At 48.7% G+C, this 20,157-nt stretch overlaps 1 pseudogene; it reads right to left on the bottom strand.

Moving 5' to 3' along the window:
- Window positions 1-14,790: 14,790 nt before the first annotated feature.
- LOC129151818 (CCA tRNA nucleotidyltransferase 1, mitochondrial-like) lies at window positions 14,791-18,294 on the bottom strand (annotated as a pseudogene).
- Window positions 18,295-20,157: the final 1,863 nt, after the last annotated feature.

The following is a 20,157-nucleotide window of genomic DNA, read 5'->3' as shown; positions in this document are numbered from 1 at the left end:
CATCAGCACCGAGGTTCTTAAATGTGAATGAGCATGAGGATAGCTTGGAGGGCTTGTTAAACACAGGCGGCTGAGACTCATCCCAGAGTTTCGGATTCCAATTCCGTAGGTCTGTGAGGGGAACGAGAATTTGCGTATTTAGCAGGTTCCCAGGTGATGCTTGAGAACCGCAGCAGCCAGACTCTGCTGGCCTACCTACAGGAGTCATTATTAGAGTAGGGGTCTCTGGAAAGCATGGTCTGTAATTTCCTTTAGAATAAGGTGACCAGATCGTCCCGCTTTTGGCAGGACAGTCCCGATTTTTAACAATTTGTCCCGCGTCCCACGGCGTTTTAAAAATAGGGACTTTTTTAAAACGCCGTGGGACGCGGGACAAATTGTTAAAAGTCGGTTTTGTCCCTCCAAAAGCGGGACGATCTGGTCACCTTACTTTAGAAGGAAGTTTAGCAGAGAATAGATGACCCTTTGATCCCCAGACTCAACTGAATAATTACATTAATAATTTGTAGGTTATTACCTTGCCAGTCTCTAAAATCTAAATTATTCAGGTCAGCATCTCAGGTGGAAATATTTCAATATCACATTAGACAGTGCTGATGTAGGAATGCTCGGGTTACAGGTTCTCACATCTCATTAGCTTGATGCTGTGACATTGTTCTCCTTGGCCGGGAGAGAGTAACCAAAGCGTACACATTCCTGGTATAGATGTCGGTAGCCCTCCTGGACTGTGGCCTTGACTTGGTCACTGACATTGGCCCCTCTACCAGGGAGTAACTGCCTCTCTTGTTTGCGACAGAGGCAGGTTGGGAGGGGAGATGGCACAGGAGCCAGAGGTGTTAGGAAGAACCTCCCTGCAGTCTATACAGACCTGCTCTTCTGGCTGTGCTCCGCCTGGGACAGACAGAACATCTCAAACCTGAGATGATGATATTATTTCTCGTGTGTGTTTGTGTGTGAATTCAGGGGCAGGGAGCATATATTAGCTTGTTGAAGAATCACAACAATCCTCTGTGAGGGTATTTGCTATTATCCTTATTATAGAGATGAGGAAATCCAAGCTTGTTGAAGAAGTTCAGTAGCATTCCCAAATCTCACAGTTGAGTGTCATAAACAGGTTACAAGCCCAGATTAAAGCTCCAACTAATAGGAGATGGAGCTAGAAAAGTAATGCCCTTATATCTTAGGGCCAAGGCTTTATATGATCAAATAGCTAGTCACTTCATTCATTCATTCATTCAGCACATACTATATGCAACTGACCATGCAATGTATTCTGAGGAATAAGATGCTACCTAAATAAATTAGTTGTGCTTTTTTCTAAACAAAAGGTCTCACATATTTATTACTGAAGCAACCTATTAATGCAATAGTAAATTAAAAGTAAAGGAAAAGGAAAAGTCAATAAAAAAAAACACAGTAAAAACCAACAAAACATGGTTAACTGGTTAAACAAGAGTGACTTTCTCAGCTGGCTATGGTAAGATCCTAGTGACCTTAAGGCAGCATGAATTCGTGTTCCATCACAGATGCAATGTCTTATGACTCAACTGGGTTCTTCTCTGATATCTCTTCTTGGAGTTGAATCTGCTTTAGTTACAAGTTTTCATTCTGATTAATTGAGAATGGATTGAAGTTGGTAACTAATCATAACATGACAAAGTGAAAATATGGGCTATCTTTATTATCTAATTAAGGAGCAAAGGATGGGATGTGGAAGTGACATGGCTGATGGCTGGAGTGATGGTGAAGCAGAGTTCATCTGACCTAATGCTCCCACCATCATTACATTTTATAACAAAATGGGTCATAATTAAGGAATTATAACAAGAGTGGTTGTCATCCCAACTCAACTGGCTTAAAGCAAAGGTATTGAGTGTCAAAAGTCCCTGAATGTCCAGAAAAAGGGCACACAGGGCACAGCAGTGGCCCCTCCGTTTTATCAGATGCAGGTGCCTTTGTTCACTGTGCCAGCCTCAGGGTGGGCTTTGTCCCAACGCTGCTTTCCAGCATGGTTTCCAGATGACCACAACTCTGCCAGGCATCACACTCAGAGGAGACAGATCTGGTGCTAGATGAGGATCTGTCTTCCCTGGGGCCCTGCTAGTAACAGGAAAACCTGTCCAAGAAGCTCCCAAGCAAACTCCCCCTCAAGGCTCATTCAGCCACTCCTAAACCAATTCTTGATAAGGGATTGCCAGGATGCCTTGTATCAATTACAATTTTGCTCGAGTCTCAGAGAAAAATTGGGGATCTGCCAACATGGAAGGGGGAAGTGGCCACTATCAGCAATAAGTGTGTCTGCCTCGATGTCATGAAAAGAGATATGGTGCCAAATGACATATACGGTACCCAGTCCTGAGAGCAAGCCCTTGTGCATTTCTTACTTTGAATGAAAGTAGCAGTCAAGTAGTCTGCTTTCCTGTCCTCACAAATCACTCAACAGCCATTGACAGCCATCTGCATGCAGCTGACAGCAGGCTGCTAGTGACTCATTTGAATGGATGCCCATCAATTTGCTGGAAACTATTACTGTTCCAATGAAAATAAGGATATGTTAATTAACAGGAACTGTGATCATATTTACAATAACTGTGTTAGAAGCAATTTCTCCCAAGTGGAGTTCCAATGTGAGGGATTGTATGAACTCTGGGGGTTATGCATGTGATAACATGACTTAGCAGCACCTGATTCTAACCATATCCAAATCTATTTGTAACGAAGTACAAGTTCATGGCTGAATTGCTTGTGCTCATTTTGACACTATCACTCCCATCTCACTTGGATGTCCAGAGGTTGGGAACCATTTCCTTGTGTTGTTTGGCCCAGGTTTAGAATTGGCCATTGAGAAAGACTTCTGGCACCTGGGAGGTTGAAATTCAGTTGAAGCCATCACTTGGAGAGTGTCGGGGTCAAGCATGGCCGGTGCACAAATCTTATTACAGTCCCAAGTGTTAGTACTGTAGGGCAATATGATCCTTAATGGCCATTTGTAAGCTTCCCGCCACAGGAGGACAAAGACCAGGAAATACTTACTGAACCCCAGGAGTCAGACCACCAAGGAGCGGACACTGTCCTGAGGCACCTGATCGCACACCTGCAATCCACCCGCCTTCCAAGCCCACCTCAGCCCCAAACCCACCGACAAGAGCTTCCCGCCAGTGGCTGCATATAAGGATGAACCGCCAGCTCCTGTGCTGCCGTCAGCCACCCCGTGTCCCGTTGGCATGGTGCTGTGCAGCCCTTCCCTTCGGATACCCATCCTCCATCTCCTTTCCTTAAATAAATTCAATTTCCTTAAATCACCATCTGAGATGGCTATTTAGCCTGCCTGTGCACCACTCACTTGAAGCTTTCACCAAGCTCATGGACCCAGCAGCTTTGCAGCTCTTTCTAGGAACTCCGGCTTGGTGGGTGTGGCGGGACACCTGGTCTCCACCTGCAACCTGCTCCTGGGGGCAGGTTAATTCCTGCCATCTGCCAGGCGGAGACTTTTACTGCCGGCTTCTCTGACCTTTGGTGGCAGCTTTCCTGATAACCCCTCCTCTAGCTCTGAAACTGGACAACAAATGGGTCTGGGCTGCCTGTCACTCCTTGAAGCTGAGGCAGGGTTGAATCACGAATGAGCGTTTATTCCAATAGAGCCAGCAGCATGGGGGAGCAGCCACCTGGTGGCCGCTTTTATATTGTTTCTTCCTTGTGGAGCGTCTAAGGAGGGGAAGCAGCTACAGTGCCTGAGGCCAACTTCTAGGAGACCTGCGGCGGTGCTGTCGGGATTGTGCTGGTGGCGCTGGTCCAACGGTGCCTGGCCTGTTCTCCAGAGATTGGACCTGCAGGCCTACTGAGGGAGGGAGTGGCTGCCACTGGGCTGGTGGGCCACCAGGATGGGTAGGTCAGCTGAGCAGCACTCCTGCTGTGGGAGTGCACTGACCACCAGGGGCAGCTCCTGAGTTGAATGTCTGCCCCCCGGTGGTCAGTGCGCATCATAGCGACCAGTCGACTGGTCGCTCAGTCATAACGGTCACTTAGGCTTTTATATATATAGATGGAGTGATGGTTTGTTTATATATAGGGTGTAGTTGGATTCAAGGTAATATTAATAAGCTATTATGAAGCTTAAGGAATTAACAACAATGAGAGTAAATGTCTCTTTCCTTTCATCTTTGTGGTTTGAGATTGGCTTTCCTCTTTCCTTTTCACAGGATCACATTACTTTGAGGCAGACATTCAGTCCACCATTTCTTTTTCTCACCTATTAGGATACTTTGCACATGGTAGGTAGTTTGCACAAATAACTTTTACAAAAAGTGCTTTTAAGCTTATATTCTGGCAGACAATATGCCCAAGGTAGATAATAGGCGTGTTGGTCAGAGTGAGGCAGTTTGTTACTTACAGCCCAGAAAACTGCAGGAGCATCAATGTACTTGTGTTAATTTCCCTTACCCCAAGTCCCATGAGGCAAGGTCATGGGCCTACCTAGAGGCTATGCATGCAGTGGGCTGCTCCTCACCTGGGCAATGCAAGGCCAAGGTCAGCACCTTGTGTAGCCAGCTGCAAACAAGCCAGTCCTCCTCCAAGGGACAGCAGTCGTGCTGCAGTCACTTTGACTTAGCTGAATGCCTACAAAGAACCAGAGAAGTTGAAGATAGGTAAATAGTTACTATGTAGATTGAAACACACACACATAGTAGAAACACGGGACAGAGAACCTAAGAGCTGTGCGACAACATAAGTAGATACAATGTATGTTATTGGAATTCCCCCTCTCCCTCCCCGCCCCCGCACCGAAAAAAGAGAGAAAGGGGCAGAAGAAACACTGGAAGATGCAATGGCTGCAAATATTCTGAAGTTACTGGTATACAGAAAACCACATAACCAGAAAGCTCAGAGAACACCAAGCAAAATAGACACAAAACAAACAGAAAACCAGCCATCAAAAAATAAGTGATATCATGTTTAAGTGTCTGACTAAAAAGACAAAGAGAAGAGTCTAAATGCAGGCAGAGGAAAACACGACCCATTACATACAGGAACCAATAGAAGAAGTAGAATAAATGGCTTGTCAGACAGCAAGTGAGCCAGAAGACATCTCTACATGCTGAAGGGGAAAACACACCTATCAGCCCAGAATTCTATGTGAGGAAATATCATTTAAAAATGAAAGAGAATAAAGACTTTTTCAAGCAGACAGAAACTGAGAATGCATTGTCAACAGATCTACACCACAAGAAATATTAAAGGAGGTAAGAAGGAATATGATGCAAAACAAAAACTTGGGCTGTGGTGGCTCAGTGGTTGAGCATTGTCTCATGGACCAAGAGGTCCTGGGTTTGATTCCCAGTCAGGGTACATGCCTGGGTTGTGGGCTTGCTCCATAGTATGGGTGAGCAGGAGGCAGCCAATCAATTATTCTCATCATTCATGTTTCTATTTCACTCTCCCTTCTTCTCTGAAATCAATACAAATATATTGTAAAAAACTTGGATCTACACAAAGAAATAAAGAACACTGGAAATGGAATAAATGAAGGTAAAACAATTTTCTCCTTATTTTTAATTGCTCTAAGAGACATTTGACTGTCTAGAGCAAAAAACAAAAAATGGTAGCTGTTATGTGTTTATAGAATACGTAAAAGCAAAATATATGACAATAGCCCAAAAGATGAGAGGGAGGTGTTGGGAATACATTGTTGAAAGTCTTTTCATTACATGTAAAGTGAGGTAGTATTATTTGAAGGTAGATTCTGATTAACTAAGATACGCATTGTTAATCAGAATCTAGAGCGACCTCTAAATTTTTAAAAACAAGTGTGTTCTTTCATCTTGGCCACTGGCATGCCCTCCAGACTGAGGAAGACCTGGACACTTCAGAGCCATGCCAGCCACAGCCAGGGCCCTGGGAGGCCAGGGTAGCGCTGAAGGGGCATCCACAGGACCAGCTTCAAAAAATAGCGCCCAGGTTACTTGCGAGGGCGGGGGGCGGTATGAGGCATAACCACTTACTAGGGAACCTGAGCTTCTCCCCAGATGCTCCCTTGGAAAACTGCGGACCTTGGTCAGGAAGCAGACACAGGTAGGTGCTGCCAAAAGAAGACTGAGCTGCTGCCATCACTGAGGTGGTGCGATGGCGCTACTCCCAAGCTCCGGGGGAGGGAAAGCCCCCAACGCAGCCTGTCACCAAAGAGCTGAGGCGAAGATTCGGCTGGGGGCGGGGAACAAGGGGGCTCATGAGCTGTGTCCTGGTGGCTTGAAACTACATGGAAAGAGGCTCATTACATGCTAACAAATGCTTTTTTAAATTTTAAATTCTTTATTGTTTAAAGTATTACATGAGTCTCCTTTCCCCCCATTGACCTCTCCCTGGCCGACCTCAACCCCCAGCACATGTCCTCACTCCCTGCCCCCTCATCTGTGTCTATTGGTTATGCTCATATGCATGCATACAAGTCCTTTGGTTGATCTCTTACCTCTTCACCCCCCACATTCCCTCATAGGATGGACAGTCTGTTCAATGCTTCTATGACTCTGGTTCTATTTTTGTTCATCAGCTTATGTTGTTCACTATATTACACAAATAAGTGAGATCATGTGATATTTATCTTTCTCTGACTGGCTTATTTCACTTAGCATAATGCTGCCCAGTTCCACCCATGTTGTTGCAAATGGTAAGAATTCCTTCTTTTTTATAGCAGCGTAGTATTCCATTGTGTAGATGTGCCACAGTTTTTTAATCCACTCATCTGCTGATGGGCACTTAGGCTGTTTCCAAATCTTAGCTATTGTAAATTGTGCTGCTATGAACATAGGGGTGCATATATCCTTTCTGATCGGTGTTTTTGTTTTCTTGGGATATATTCCTAGAAATGGGATTACTGGGTCAAATGGAAGTTCCATTTTTAATTTTTTGAGGAAACGCCATACTGTTTTCCAGAGTGGCTGTACCAGTCTGCATTCCCACCAGCAGTGAAGGAGGGTTCCTTTTTTTTCTGCATCCCCTCCAGCACTTGTCGTTCTAACAAATGCTTTTAAAATCAGTTGCTTTTTGGATGAAATGTTCAGTAAAAACAAAAACAATCTGGTATAAATAATAACTCAATAATGGAGATAAAATGGATAATAAAAAAGTTCAGTTAACCTAAGAGACAGCATGCAAACAGGGAAAACAAAGCAAAGAACAAATGAAACAAATGGAAATATGATAGACTTTGATTTAAACATATTAATAATCACATTAGATACGAATGGTCTAACCATATCAATTATAAGACAGGTACAATCAGATTGGATTAAAAAAACAAGACTGAAGTATATGCTAACTTCCTGAGAACCACATAAATATATTTAAATATTAAATATATGATAGAGTAAAAGTAGAATTTTGTGAAAATATATATGGTGCAAACATTAACCAAAAGAAAGCTGGAGCAGCTATAGAAATATCAGACAAAGTAGATTTTGAAACGAGATGTTAGCAGGGATAAAGAAGGATATGACTTAATGATGGAGGGGTCAGTCTGCAATAGGATATAGGAATTCTAAAGGTGTATGCACCAAACAGGAGAGCTTCAAACTACAAAAAAGAAAATGGATAGAACTGAAAGGAGAAATGGGCAAGTCCATCATTATGGTTGGAGACTTCAACACTTCTCTCTTAGTAACCGAGATAACAGTAGGGAGGAAATCAGTAGAGTTAAGAAGCAAACAACACAATAAAGTAACTTGACCTAGTGGACATTTATAAAACACTAACATTTAACATATGGGACCTAACAGCAGAATACATTTTTTTTTCAAGTGCACATGGGGCATTTACCAAGATTGGCCATATTCTGGGCCTTAAAATAAACCTTCACACCTTAAAAATAATAGAAATTATACAAAAGCTGTTCTAAGATTACAATAGAATTAAAACTGAAATCAAAAAACAGAAAGATAATCTGAAAAGTCCCCAAATATTTAGAAACTCTTTGTTTATAGTTGTAATTATAGGTCTAAAAGGGAATTTTAAATGTTTTGAAGACAAAAAGACAATATAACAAATTTGTGTAGTGCAGCTAATGCAGTGCAGCTACACAAATTTGTTATATTGTCATTTAATATAGCACTAAATACTTATATTAGAAAAGGCATTTAATATAGCACTAAATACTTATATTAGAAAAGAAGAGATAGGAGCCAAGATGGTGGCAGAGGTGAATGGCTGATCTGTTGCCTCGCATGGCAGTTTCGGAAATACAACTAAAACATGGACTGGTGAGCGCGGCGACTCCTGCTCACGTCTCCCCAGACCGGGCCGCTGCTGCTTTCAGTCAGCACCGCAGCCGGGGCCATGGGCTTGTGGGCACCGCGGCAGCTGCTGTGGCGGCGGCCACGGACTCGGCGCAGTGGCTCTCGGTGAAGGAAGAGACCATCTTTCTGCAGGAGGGGCCCATCCGCGTCACCGACCTGGCCGAGCTGCCCAGTGAGATCCTCGGGGCCCCAGAGGCCACCGACACCGACTTGGAGGATTCTTAGGATTTCCCATCTTACATTCAAGTCCTTTAGCCATTTTGACAGAGGAGAACCAAGAAGGCGGCAAAGTTAAACAAATGAACTGCGCCGCACACAGCAATTTCAAAAATACAACTGGAGGACAGAGCGTCTGCCACCCAGATCCACAGGAGAGCTGGCTGAATGGTGGATTTACAGCTAAGAGGGAAGAGGAAAGAGCGAACTCGGAGGGGATGAGGTGCGGAGGCGCATGGGTCGGGCTGGTGGCGGAGGAAGGGTCGTGCGGCTTTTTTTCCAACCCTAGGGGAGATTAGCTCCCCATCACCCTGAAATCCAGCTTCTGGGGACGCGTGGGAGACCCAGACGCCTGCGGGGAGAGGCTGGACTCTCGGCCTTCGTGTCGGAGAGTGGGAGTAACTTCCTTGCGGAGGTGCGCCCAGCAATCAGTGTTTGCTGCGCTGGAGTGCGGAACGAGGGGGCTTAGAAACGTGGAAAGCAAAAAAAGCAGACTTGCAGCCATTGCGGTTCGCCACGCCATGGCCTGGTGGTGCCCTGAGACCCCGCCCCGCCCTGGGACCCGCCCCGAACGTTTTGCAGACCTGCCCCGCAAGTCTTGCAGGCCCACCTGGGCTCCAAGCAGCGGCTTTTGAATGTGGGTGGCCTGCCCTGTGGCAGCTTGACCAGATAAACTGCGGTTCTAGTTGGACTGCTCCAGGGCCACTCAGACAGGAGGAGGAAACTGCAGTTTTTGCTGTAATCCCTGCTGAGTGGCCTCAGGCAGTAGCTGACCTACACTCCATTGGAGACCCAGAAACAAGGGCATCTAGTGGTCGGTGTGAGACGACACCAGATTTCAACCACTTGCATAAGGGACACATTCAAGAGGCAGACTCAGTGAGCGCCAAAGCCTTGCTACACCAAGACCCGGCCCATAAACGTGTCTCCTGCACAGCAACTCTTCCTTTATAGACAAAGAGGGTCCTCACGGCCAATTGGCCTGGAGGACAATTCCTCCCAGTGACACCAACAACAATCAAGACTTAACTATACAAAGGAGGACCAAGATGGAGGCATAGGGCGGAAGCCTGATTGTTGCCTACCACAACAATTTTGAGACTACGACGGGAGAGCAGAGCAGAGCAGACACCATCCAGAACCACCGGAGGGCTGGCTGAGCAGATGCTCTACAACTAGAATAAAAGAGAGGGTATGCGGGATGATGCTGATGCCGGTGACCCAAAGACCACACTTTAAGAACTACGGCTCAGGCGACACAATGGCGGCCTGGAACGTGCTCGGCGCAGTTCCCCCGGCGGTCTCCGGCTGAGGGGATGGCTCCACTCGCTGCCAAGCATGGACAGACGAGCCCCTGGGAGACATGGGGTGGGAGACTCCGTGCTTGCTGACCTCCGAGTCCTTCAAGAATCTCAACGCCCCGGAAGCGGCCAGGTGCGCACGCTCGGCGACCGGCCACCGCTGCAGACCCAAGGGCCGACTCAGCGACACCGGACCAGCCCGCCGCCCCGCATCGGGCACACCGGAGCTTCGCCGAGCCCGCCGCCCAACGAGTTCTGCGGCAGCCACCCTGGAGCTTTGAGAAAATGGCCGAAGGAATTGCTGAGAGGGAATTAACCAACAGGAATTGGGATCAAGAAGACGAAACCCCGCTGGGACCCGGGTCCGGGTGAGGCTGGGAACTGGGTCAGGGTGAGGCTGGGTTCCGGGTCTGGGCGAGGCCACATGCCCCTGGATCCGGGTAAGGCCACACGCTCCTGGGTCTGGGTGAGGCTGGGTCCAGGGCCAGGGTGCGGCCGACCCCCTGGGTCCGGGTGAGGCTGGGAACTGGGTCAGGGTGAGGCTGGGTTCCGGGTCCGGGCAAGGCCACATGCCCCTGGATCTGGGTAAGGCCGCACGCTCCTGGGTCTGGGTGAGGCTGGGTCCAGGGCCAGGGTGGGGCCGCCCCCCTGGGTCCAGCTGAGGCTATGCGCCCCTAGGTCCGGGTGAAGCTGGATCCTGGGTCCGGGTGGGGCCGTGCGCCCCTGGACCCGGGTGAGGCCACGCGACCCTGGGTCTGGGAGAGGCCACACGCCCTAGGGTCCGGGTGAGGCCACGCGCCCCTGGGCTCGGGTGTGGACACACGCCCCTGGGTCTGGGTAAGGCTGGGTCCGGGTCCGGGTGAGGCCGCGCCCCTGCGTCTGGGTGAGGCTGGGTCCCAGGCCCGGGTGAGGTCGCGCCCCTGGGTCCAGGTGATGCCACGCCCCTGGGTCCGGGAGAGGCCACGTGCCCCTGGGTCCGGGTGAAGCTGTATCCCGGGTCCGGGTGAGGCCGTGTGCCCCTGGATCCGGGTGAGGCCACACGCCCCTGGGTCCGGGTGAGGCCACGCGCCCCTGGGTCCGGGTGAAGCCGGATACCGGGTCCGGGTGAGGCCGTGCGCCCCTGGGTCTGGGTGAGGCCACGCGCCCCTGGGTCTGGGTGAAGCCGGATCCCGGGTCCGAGTGAGGCCATGTGCCCCTGGATCCGGGTGAGGCCGTGCGCCACTGGATCCGGGTGAGGCTGGATCCCGGGTCCGGGTGAGGCCGTGAGCCCCTGGATCAGGGTAAGGCTGGGTCCCAGGTCTGAGTGAGGCCGTGTGCCCCTAGATCCAGGTGAGGCCATGCGCCCCTGGATCCGGGTAAGGCTGGGTCCCAGGTCCGGGTGAGGCTGTGCGCCCCTGGATCCGGGTGAGGCCACGTGACCCTGGGTCTGGGAGAGGCCACGCGCCTCTGGGTCCGGATGAGGCCATATACCCCTGGGTCCGGGTGAAGCTAGACCCCGGGTCCGGGTGAGGCCGTGTGCCCCTGGATCCGGGTGAGGCTGGGTCCCGGGCCCAGGTGAGGCCACGCGCCCCTGGGTCCGGGTGAGGCCACACGTCCTTGGGTCCGGGTGAGACCACACGCCCCTGGGTCTGAGTGAGGCCACGCGCCTTTGTGTCCGGGTGAAGCCGGATCCCGGGTCCGGGTGAGGCCATGTGCCCCTGGATCCTGGGGAGGCGGGGTCCCAGACCAGGGGGAGGCCGCACGCCCCTGGGTCTGGGTGAAGCTGGATCCCGGGTCCAGGTGAGGCCGTGTGCCCCTGGATCCGGGTGAGGCTGGGTCCCAGGTCCGGGTGAGGCCGCGCGCACCTAGGTTCGGGTGAGGCCACGCACCCCTGGGTCTGGGAGAGGCCACGTGCCCCTGGGTCTGGGAGAGGCCACGCGCCCCTAGGTCCGGGTGAAGCTGGATCCCGGGTCCGGGTGAGGCCGTGTGCCCCTGGATCCGGGTGAGGCTGGGTCCCGGGCCCGGGTAATGCCACGCGCCCCTGGGTCCGGGAGAGGCCGTGCACCCCTGGATCCAGGTGAGGCCACGCGCCCCTGGGTCCGGGTGAGGCCGTGCGCCCCTGGATACAGGTGAGGCCACATGCCCCTGGGTCCGGGAGAGGCCACGCGCCCCTGGGGCCGGGTGAAGCCAGATCCCGGGTCCCGGTGAGGCCGTGCGCCCCAGGATCCGGGTAAGGCTGGGTCCCGGGTCCGGGTGAGGCCGTGCGCCCCTGGATCCGGGAGAGGCCGTGCACCCCTGGATCCAGGTGAGGCCACGCGCCCCTGGGTCCGGGTGAGGCCGTGCGCCCCTGGATACAGGTGAGGCCACATGCCCCTGGGTCCGGGAGAGGCCACGCGCCCCTGGGGCCGGGTGAAGCCAGATCCTGGGTCCGGGTGAGGCCGTGGGCCCCTGGATCCGGGTAAGGCTGGGTCCCGGGTCCGGGTGAGGCCGTGCGCCCCTGGATCCGGGTGAGGCCGTGCGCCCCTGGATCCGGGTAAGGCTGGGTCCCGGGTCCGGGTGAGGCCGTGCGCCCCTGGATCCGGGTGAGGCTGTGCGCCCCTGGATCCGGGTGAGGCTGGGTCCCGGGTCCGGGTGAGGCCGTGCGCCCCTGGATCCGGGTGAGGCTGGGTCCCGGGTCTGGGTGAGGCTGTGCGCCCCCGGGTTCGGGCAAGGCCGTGCGCCCCTGGGTCTGAGAGAGGCCACGCGCCCCAGGGTCCTGGTGAGGCCACGCACCCCTGGGTCCCGGTGAAGCTGGATCCCGAGTCAGGGTGAGGCCGTGCACCCCTGGATCCAGGTGAGGCTGGGTCCCGGGTCCGGGTGAAGCTGGATTCCGGGTCCTGGTGAAGCCGAGCGCCCTTAGATCCGGGTGAGGCTGCGTCCCAGGTCCAGGTGAGGCCGCACCCCTGGGTCCAGGGGAGTCCACGCGCCCCTGGGTCCAGGTGAGGCCACGCACCCCTGGGTCCGGGTGAGGCTGGATCCTGGGACCGGGTGAGGCCGCGCACACCTGACTCCGGGTGAGGCCACGCGCCCCGGGGCCTGGGTGATGCTGGGTCCCAGGTCCAGGTGAGGCCGTGCGCCCCTGGGTCTGGGCGAGACCAAACCAGGGGGAGTCGGACCTGCATTACCACCATTTGTCCACCATCCAGAGCTGAAAAGTCAGTGCCGATATGTACACATAAGGAACTGGTGGACATTGAAATTGGGTCTCAAAAGAACTGTTGGTCCAGAAAGAAACTTACTACAGACTGATTCATTTGCCTGTCAGCATAACTATTATTGCTCGTCTCACATTCGGTTCTTATAAGTATATTTCTTGTAACACATGATCTCACTCATCTAGGGGAAATGATGAACAACATAGACTGATGAACAAGAACAGACCCAGAAACAAGGAGGCATCGATCGGACTGTCGGGCCTCAGAGGGAGGGTTGGGGAGGGTGGGGGTAGGGGGGAGAAATCAACCAAAGGACTTGTGTGCATGCATACAAGCCTAACCAATGGTGGGGGACAACAGGGGGGTGGGGGCATCCGTGGGGAGGGGTGTGGGATGGGAATGAAGGGATGAGGACAAATATGTGACACCTTAATCAATACAGAAATTTAAAAAAAGAAAAAGAAAAATAAAGCTTAGGCAGGTTAAGATAGGCGAAGCCAAGTATACTTTCTCAGTAATAACAATTCCAAAAGAATTATAAAGTTCAGTGATATAAATCAAATTCAGAGGGGGCAAGCTTCAGTTTGTGCCTGAAATACTAATATAATTAGTAAATAAGACCTTTATTCTTCTGCAGAGGTCCTCTGAGCTGGCTTTCATTCTACTATATATACTATATATGCAGTCTCTTAAATCTCACTAAGGGAGCGGGCGGGGGGGGGGGGGGGGGGGGGTGTAGCCTTACCAAAAGTGTCCTGCCTTTTGGTAGCCAGCTCTCATTTTCTTTAGGTCTGCTTTATGTAACCCCGTTTATTATTTTACATTTGGTACCCACTTTTCTGCCGCTGTTCTCACAGCTGCTGCAATGGCACCCAGTTTCTTTTCCTGAAGAAATGCCCTCTTTCGGGCTGTCGGGGCCACTCACAGGAATCGCGTTTGCTTTAGAAGATTGTGCTCTCCTTCTGCTTCCACAGTTCACAAACAGGTTGTGTCAGGTTCCCTAGAATATACAATGATGTCTTTTAAAATGTTTATTTAATTTATTGATGTGAATTGGTAACAAGATTACATGGGTTTCAGGTTACAATTCTACAATACGCTATCTTTATATTGTACTAGAGGCCTAGTGCATGAAATTCGTGCATGGGGGGAGGGGTGTCCCTCAGCCTAGCCTGCACCTTCTCCAATCTGGGACCCCTCGAGGGCAGTCAGACATCCCTCTCACAATCCAAGACTTCTGGCTCCCAACTGCTTGCCTGCTTGCCAGCCTGATCACCCCCTATCCACTCCCCTGCCAGCCTGATTGATGCCTAACTGCTCCCCTGCCAGCCTGGTCACCCCCAACTGCCCTCCCCTGCAGGCCTAATCACCACAACTGCCCTCCCTTACAGGCCTGGTCCCTCCCAACTGTCCTCCCCTTATCCCTTGATAAGGTGACAGTTTTCTGTCAGATAGTTCATATTTAGCATACATAAATGCAATTGATCTTTGTTGGTTTTGTAACCTGCAACTTTACTGAATCATTTATTAGTTCTAACAACTTGTTTGGTGGAGTCTTTGGTGTTTTCTATATATAAGATCATGCCACGTGTAAACAAAGATAATCTTGTGTCCACATGGGGGAGGCCATCTTTGACTACATGGGGCAGCCATCTTTGACTACATGGGGCAGCCATCTTTGACTACATGGGGCAGCCATCTTGTGTGTTAGAATGATGGTCAATTTGCATATTACCTCTTTATTATATAGGATTGTGTGTTTATTACCTCAAGTCAAATCTCCTTCCATCCCCATGTATCCCTCTTTTACCCCTTCTACCTTCCCACCCCCTTTCCCTCTGGTAATTGTCCTATTGTTACAATGAAGTCTTGATAAGGTGACAGTGGTTCTGAACTATTTGTTGCTTTAATTAAATATTTTCTGTTTTTAACTATAAACAAACTAACGTTTTTCTCTTCTTTTGAAATGCTCAGTCTTAAATTCAACTTTGTGACATCATCCTGTACATTGAATAATGAGGCCAAGAGAGTCATTGGTTTTGGTGAAAATCTTCAACATTTTTACTGACCTTGTTAAATTCTTTTAAACTTGCAAAAGCCTACCTAAGGAGTCATGTCAAAATCATAGATGAGCCTTGGCCTGTGTGGCTCAGTTGGTTGAGCATATTCTCATGCACAGAAAAGTTGCCAGTTGGATTCCTGGTCAGGGCACATGCCCAGGTTTAAGGTTCAATTCAGGGTATGTGGGAAGGCAATCAATTGATGTTTCTCTCTCGTCCTCTCCCTTCCTCTCTCTCTCTCAAATTAATAAAAACATATTTAAAAAAAATAAAAAATAAATGTGAATAAATTTTTAAAAAGATCATAGATGGTGTGAATCAAATGATTTGCATGGTTACCAATAAGAATTTTTTCAGTTCTATGCAAATTCTCTCTTCTGATATTCCAGCCAAGCTTTCAAAGGCTCAGGATTGTGGTCACCAAGTTTGTCTACAATTCTCCTGTAAAACCTAAAATCTTAAATTTCAAAGATAATCTTGTATTCTCTGTTTAGTATGTCCAATAGTTTCACTTTCCTATTTTATAAATCTTCATACCTGTTAAAGTGGTAAAAAAAAAAAAAAAAAAAAAGTCCCATCTGCTGAAACGGGTTTGGCTCAGTGGATAGAGTGTCGGCCTGTGGACTGTCGGGTCCCAGGTTTGATTCCGGTCGGGGGCATGTGCCTTGGTTGCGGGCACATCTCCAGTGGGAGGTGTGCAGGAGGCAGCTGATCGATGTTTCTCTCTCATTGATGTTTCTGACTCTCTGTCCCTCTCTCTTCCTCTCTGTGGAAAATCAATAAAATATTTTAAAAAAAAAAAAAGCAAGTCCCATCAACACCTGAACAAACAGATTGATGGTGAGGTCTCTGTGCTCAGCATCTTCCTGCTGTCAGCTGTGAATTCCACCTCAGCAGGTCTGCCTCCCTCAGGTGATTGTTTTAATTTGACTTTTTAATTGTGGTAACATTAGTTAATAACATTATGTAAGTTTCAGGTGCACACATTAGAATTCAATATCTATATACACCATGGAGGTTTGCAACCATCCTTTACCCTTTTGCCCTCCCTCCACCCTCTTCCCTCTGCTAACCACAAATCTGTTGTCTGCATCCATGAGTTTGTTTCCTTCTTTTTTGTTTTATATTCCACATCTGAGTGAAACCATACAGTTTTTGTCCATTTCCTTCTAAATTATTTCACTTAGCATCAGGGTTTGTAGTTTTTGTTTTGTTTTAACCACTCCAGTAGATAAGTTTTTGGTATCTCATTGTGGTTTATAGTTTCATTTGTGAAACTATAAACCACAATGAGATACCAAATGAACATCTTTTCTTATGCTTGTTGGTCATTTTTGTATCTTTTTTGGTAGAGTCTATTTAGATTCTTTGCCCATTTATTTCTTACAGAGTTAATATATTTCTTGCTCTTGAATTTTCAGAGCTCTTTATGTATTTTTGTTGAATGTACTTTGTCAGAAATATCATTGAAAATATTTTGTTACAGTATGTGGCTTATCTTTTCATTCTCTAAATTGTGTTCTCAGAGCAAAAGTTTTTAATTTTAATGAAGTCCAACTTATTAACTTCCTTCTTTTATGGATTATATTTTAGATGTTACATCTAAAAGCTTTTTCTAAGTCAGGGTCATAAATATTTTTATTTTCATTTTCTTATGGTTTTATAGCTTTAGCATGTTGTCTTTGGTCCATTTTTACTTATTTTGAATATAAGGTGAGTATGGGTTGAGGTTCACTTTTGTGTACATAGATGTCCAATTGTTCCAACATCTTTTGTTAAAGAGACTCTAATTTCTCCATAGAATTCCCTTTTTAAAAAAATCTCATTCACACATCATTTGACTGCATTTGGCACATCTATATTCTGCTCCATCGATTTTTTTTGTCTTTTTACAATGTCACTCACATTTTCTCGATGGCTAAAACTTTAGAGGAAATCTTTATTATTTATTTTAATTTAAATATAGTTGGTGTACAGTATTATATTAATTTCAGCTGTACAATACAGTGATCTAACATTTATATATCTTACAATGTGATCACCACATGAAATCTAGTAAACATCTGTCATCATGCAAAATTTTAACAATATTATTAATTCACCTTTTTTACCCATCACTCCTCCCCTCTGGCAACCATCAGTTTGATGTTTTTATGTGTCTGGTTTTCTTTTGCTTTGTTTGTTTATTTGCTTTGTTTTTTTCAGACTCCTCATACACATGAAATCATATGTCTTTCTCTGTCTAACTTATTTCACTTAGCATAATACTCTCCAGGTCTATCCATGTTGTCACAAATGTTAATATTACATTCTTTTCGATTGCTGAGTAATATTTTATTGTATATAAAGGATACAGCAAAATTAGGTTTACAGATGTGAGTACACAAAACACAGTTTATTCTTGTATTATTATTTATTAACTAGAGGCCCAGTGCATGAAGTTCATGCACGGGTGGGGGGGGAGGAGGGAGGAGTGAGTATGCAAATTAACTCAACAAAGATGGCGACGGCCCCACCCCCAGCCGCTCTGGGCCCCTGGGAAGCATGCATGACTGGGCTGGACGCCTGCTATGAGGATGGGGGTGGGGCGGAGGGAGCTACAAGGAGGGGCACTCTGCCAGGAGCCAAGACTGAAGTCAGCGGCCAGAGCAAAGGCCTGGGTCCCGGGTGCCAGCAGCCAGGGGAAGGAAGGCCTATTGCACAAATCTCTTCATGCAACAGAACTTTAGTCTATAGAGGTAATATACTAATTGCAGTTACAGTGTCCTCGTAATGAACAATTTACATATTGATGGGCACGCAGCAAGGGGAAGGCGGCTGGAGCCAAGTTCCTGGGGGTTTGAGGAGAGTGCCTGACATGAGCCCGGATTGCAAAGAAGGAAGAGGAAGCAGCCACAGGAAGCTCTTCCAATCCTCCTGCACTGACACCCTACCCCAGCCCCTGAACCCCTGGGGGGTGGGGAGGCTGATCAGATGGGGAGAAGACCCAGCCTCAGGGATAGCTGCAACCCACATCTCCGACTCCTGATCTCTTCCCCCACCACCCCCGCCAGGGGCACCCACAGCAATAGCACACCGTTGACCACTCGTCAGCACCCCTGAGGCACCCGGGGCCCATGGCCTGCCACTGCCCGGCCCCCTCCACTGGGGCCGGGCATGCCTCTCCTCCCTACAACTCCAGACCCAGGTGGAGGCAGGCCTAAACGGCCCCCCAGGGTCAGACCCTCCCGCCCACCCACCCCCACGGCAGCAGCGCCATCTCCACAGCTGAACCTCGCTGGGGGCATGGCTAAACCCACCCTCTTAGCCCGCCTGGCTCCACCCTGGCCTGGCCCCCGCCTGTCTCCAGGAGATTGGAGCCCCACTCTGAGCAGGTACAGCTGTGAAACAGCCACGTACAATTTAAAGAATGGTGCCAAGCAGGAAGGTTTGACAGTTACTCCTCCTTGGGCCTCGCCATCCCCCTAAGGCCCCCCTAACATCCTGCCCGCTGCCAGCACCTCCAGGGATGACCACCGCTACAGGGCTGTTGGCCAGAGCCCGCCCCTCTGAGGCCTGAGGAACCCTCTGCAAAGCTTGAATAGCTATAGTCCCAGGAAACAATCATGCCCTCCTCCCCTAATCAGCACTTGCTTCCTGTGAGGGTACCCGTGGGCTTAAAAATAACAATCCCTTTAATTTAGACATCACTTACTTGATGAAACATTTCTAGGTTTATTAGCTCAGAATCTCCTCATGACAACCCAGTGAGGTAAGGCGGAGAAGAGATTACAGTTCCCATGGTATATGCGTATGTATTCAGAAATGAAGCTCAGAGAGAAAAAGTGTCAAGCCCAGTGGTTTCCAAGGTGCAGCACATGCCCCACGGGGGGGGGGGGGGGGGAAGGGGAAATTTGATTTTAAGTGGGGGCAATTAGAGAAGGAGTTAACAGTGAATTTTTTTGCATTTCTTATGGTTCTAGGGTGCCTCATCTACAACGTATCCTACATAATAAAAGGCTAATATGCAAATGACTCAATGGTGGAATGACCAGTCACTATGATGCACGCTGACCACCAGGGGGCAGACACTCAGCGCAGGAGCTGCCCCCTGGTGGTCAGTTGCCCTCACAGGGGGAGCACCGCTCAGCCAGAAGCTAGGCTCATGGCTGGCAAGCACAGCGACAGTGGTAGGAGCTTCTCCCACCTTCATGGCAATGCTAAGGATGTCTGACTGATGGCTTAGGCCCACTAAGCCATTAGTCAGACATCTTCCCAGGGCTCCTGGACTGCTAGAGGGCGCAGGCCAACATGAGGGACCACCCCCACCCCCACCCCCACCAAGAGCACCGGGCCTTTGGTTGTAAATAATGCTTCAATGACATAGGGGTGCATAGATCTTTTCAAATTAGTGTTTTGGATTTCTTTGGATAAATACTGAGAAGTAAAATTGCTGGGTTGTATGGTAGTTCTATTTTTAGTTTTTTGAAGCATCTCCATACTGTTTTCCACAGTGAATCCACCAATATACAATCCTACCAATAGTGTACAAGTATTCCATTTTCTCCAAATCCTCACCAATACTTATTTATTGAATTTTTTTTCCACATTGAAAGCTCTATATTCTGCTTAATTTTAAACATGGCTTTTCTTTAATTAAATAAATCTTTATTGTTCAGATTATTACAGTTGTTCCTCTTTTTTCCCCCTGTAGCTTCCCTCCACCCAGTTCCCACCCCACCCTCTGCCCTTACCCCCTCCCCCCACAATCCATAGGTGTACGGTTTTTGTCCAGTCTCTTCCCTCACCCCCCACACCTCTTTTTTCCCAAGAATTGTCAGTCCACTCCCTTTCTATGCCCCTGATTCTATTATATTCACCAGTTTATTCTGTTCATCAGATTTTTTTATTCACTTGATTTTTAGATTCACATATTTCCATGCCTCTGATTCTATTTTATTCACCAGTTCATTTTGTTCATTAGATTTATTGTTCATTTATTTTGATTCATAGATTCAATTGTTGATAGATACGTATTTATTGCCATTTTCATGTTCATATTTCTTCTTCTTCTTCTAGAATACCCTCCAATATTTCATATTCAGTGGTGATGAACTCCTTTAGCCTTTTTCTTATCTGTGAA

This window comes from Eptesicus fuscus, chromosome 16 (assembly GCF_027574615.1).
Source record: "Eptesicus fuscus isolate TK198812 chromosome 16, DD_ASM_mEF_20220401, whole genome shotgun sequence".
NCBI classification, from domain to species: Eukaryota; Metazoa; Chordata; class Mammalia; order Chiroptera; family Vespertilionidae; genus Eptesicus; species Eptesicus fuscus.
Note: the sequence above shows the minus strand (reverse complement) of the source record. Positions and strands in the feature narration are given on the sequence as shown.